The sequence below is a fragment of the Spinacia oleracea genome, chromosome 3, assembly GCF_020520425.1.
Source record: "Spinacia oleracea cultivar Varoflay chromosome 3, BTI_SOV_V1, whole genome shotgun sequence".
In the NCBI taxonomy this organism is placed as follows: Eukaryota; Viridiplantae; Streptophyta; class Magnoliopsida; order Caryophyllales; family Amaranthaceae; genus Spinacia; species Spinacia oleracea.
In genome coordinates, this window is record NC_079489.1 from 97,375,050 (window position 1) to 97,378,267 (window position 3,218).

Sequence of the window (3,218 nt, forward strand, 5' to 3'; positions counted from 1 at the left end):
CAGTTGCTATTATGTTTCCCATTAATGATGCTTTTAGATTTCGATTTTAGATGCCCGTGCTACACGTCTGAGTAGGGTGAGCCTTGGTTAAGTGCCAAGTCCTATTGACAATGTCTGTTTTTTTTCAAAGGGGATTCTCAAGCATTTGAATTACCATGAACGGGTGCCCTGAGTTCGAAGGAACGATGGGGCAATGCCGTAGAACAATTCTCTTTATTGCAAGCTTACTACCTTTACTACTTGTTGGCGATTATGACTGTGTCTAGTGGTGAAAGAAGGTCTTTAAGCGAACGACTTATGTCTAATGGTGAAAGAAGGTCTTTAAGTGAGTTAGTTCGCTTTAGGGAGGGTCAAGTCGAGTACTTTAGAGGTCATGGACGCTTGCGCTAGCCCCCATTCAATTGAGGCAAAGCGATCTTTTGAGTCTTGGCTAAGTGCCTAGGAGTGTGAGTGCTCCTTCTGGCAAGGGTACGTGCCCTTATTATTTTTCGATGTGTGCTCATTAATTTTGGCAATTTGATGACTTGGATTCTTCCTTTGCCTTTTTCTTTCGACTTGGATTGCAAGTAATTAAATTTCAATAAGGGACTCTATTTCTTATTCTTGTTATTCTATTGGCTCTAACATTTTTGCAAATTGGTTGGACCGAATCATGGATTGCCTACGTATCCACCTTAAATAAATTTAATTTGGAATCAGGTCTTGCGTAGTTCTTAGCCTAGAAAATGGTTTCTTAGAATGCCGATTTTAAACAAGTACGTTCTGAGGTGGAAACATATTATTTGAAACGGTAGAATAAGTGAAGTTTATTATTATTTTAATCTGCTGCCTTGCTGTAAGCCAAAAATTTGTTTTAGTACATGTATATTTTTTTTGGTGGTACGTATATCTGAATACGTGTTGTACCCCTCCAAGTGTTCGTTATTTTTCCGTGCATGTGCGGATAAAACGACGAGCACTTCCGGACAAAATTTTGCGAGCAGAGAGATTCGGCGCCTAGGCTGGGGCGTTAAAGATTGGTGCGCTAAATTCTTCTTTTCTTTTTAGACGAACTTTTAAAGGCGCTTTGCAAAGTTTGCTTTTTTATTATTTATTATTTTTTGTACTTTTCATTTGTCTTCTTTTTTATATTCGTGACTCAAGATGGCTTGAAAGACGGGTCGAATGAGATATGATAATTTGTATAGGTATTAGTCAAGCATGAGGATTACATCTGCTAGGACTCACGATTTGCAGCCTGGTGCTAGTGTCATGAGTTTACATCAACCAAGGCCAATGAGTAGCATGGGGACGGCTCAAGGGTATATCAACAGGATGTATCCAAACAAGTTATATGGTCATTACGCTAATGGTGGCGTAAGAGCAGGTTTTGGAGATAATGGGTATGACGCACGTGTCAATGGTCGTGCGTGGTTTGCAGTTGATAACAAGTTCAAGAACAAGAGTCGAGGTAATGGTTTCTTGGGTTATGGAAATGAGAACATGGATGGGTTAAATGAGCTGAACAGGGGCCCTAGAGCGAAGGCGTCTAAGAACATAAGGATTGGAAAGGGTAGATATCGTAGAATCTTATGATTTGGATTGGTTGACTCAATTCTTTTCCTTCGTTTACTTGGGTAAATGTTGCACTTTGGGAGGTACGGGATAAGTATTCCATGGCTCGCTCTTTTCGCTCTCCCTTTTCTTTTTCTCTTTTTTTCTTTTTCGCTCGGGATTTCCCCCCCTTTTTTATTTAGGCTAAAAGGTAGATGGTTGTGGTCTTTGAGTCACGAGGCGAGACTGAATGAGCCTCGTTTGGTAGGCCTATAGTGGACCTTTAATTTTAGTAGGCCTAGGGTGGACCTTTAATTTTAGTAGGGGCCTAGGGTGGACCTTTAGCTTTAGTAGGCCTAGGGTGGACCTTTAAATTGTCTTACTTTGCAAGCGTATTTAGTCGTTTCTTAAAATGTGCAAATAGCGTAGATTCAAAATGTTATTTTTACCTTATTGAAATTTAACGAAAGAACTACATCGAAAATAACTTTTTTGCTTCTTTTCAGATTCCAGTTTCCGGGATTTAATTGGAAATTGTAATTTAGACTTGAACTTTCATTAATCTTTCTGATTATAACCCGTGTATGAATATAAGGAGGTGGCCTAGACTCAAAATAATGACGTGGCGTAAGCCTATAATACTTGACCAAGCAACTCTCAGACTTAGGCTAATTGGACCATAACTTTCGTTGGTTGACACTTTAGATTTTAACCCTTGGGTGTTCATTTGTCACGCGCCATTTTGCTTAATGTTGGCAAGGTAGTTAGTTGGGGAGATCGAATTTTTATTTTTGCAAGACTAGAATCATTAGTGTGGCTTCCCTCTTAGTGTGTATTGCTTTACCCCAATGGTAGCCTTATGGTATGCCGATTTGGGTATTTTCAGGGTTGGTCATGTTGCATTCATGGAAAATCTTTTAGTCCGTACTTAGTAGTATTTCAAGGAGCGAGTGACTCGAGAGGACTACGATAGTCGTGACCCAATGTGATCATAAGCCTTGAGGCCATTAATTTTTTTTCTTGCCAATGGTATTGACACCTTAGGTTCACTTTGGGGGTTGTGCGACTATGGAGGAATGATTTTCAGAATGTGACTGTTTCCATTTTGCAAATACTATAATATATTCTTTTTATTGGTGAGAGAGAGTATTGAGGCCGTGGATTCTTAGCAAGGGATGACAATTACATATGGGTGCTCATTGATTTAAATGTTAGGAAGGGAGACTCAATATGGTTTAACCTTTTAACTTGCAGAACGACACCAAGCATTAGGACCGATTCTATGGATAAGACAACTAAGACTTAGGATTTAGATTGTACTTTGGCATGGCCTAGTCTAGACTCGGATTTATTTTTTATTCGAACATTATTTTTTTCTTGAAGACTCTATTTGAACATTATTTTTTTTGAATACTTTGCCCATGTGGCATTCAAGGTTATTTCAATTAGCGTGCTCGGTTTTGGAGCCGAACATTGTCGTCATATGAGGCCTAACAACGACACAAAGAGTTATTTTATTTTTTACAAGTCGCTTTTAGAATCGAGTGCCTTTTCATACGCCCTCGCAGCAATTATTTTTTACTAAAAGTTTTTTTTTTTTGCTACGTATTTTTTATGCGCGGGCACCGAGGCTGTTGTGCCTGACCAAAAGGCCAGGCAGCAACTTCAGCGCCCAGCGAAGGGCG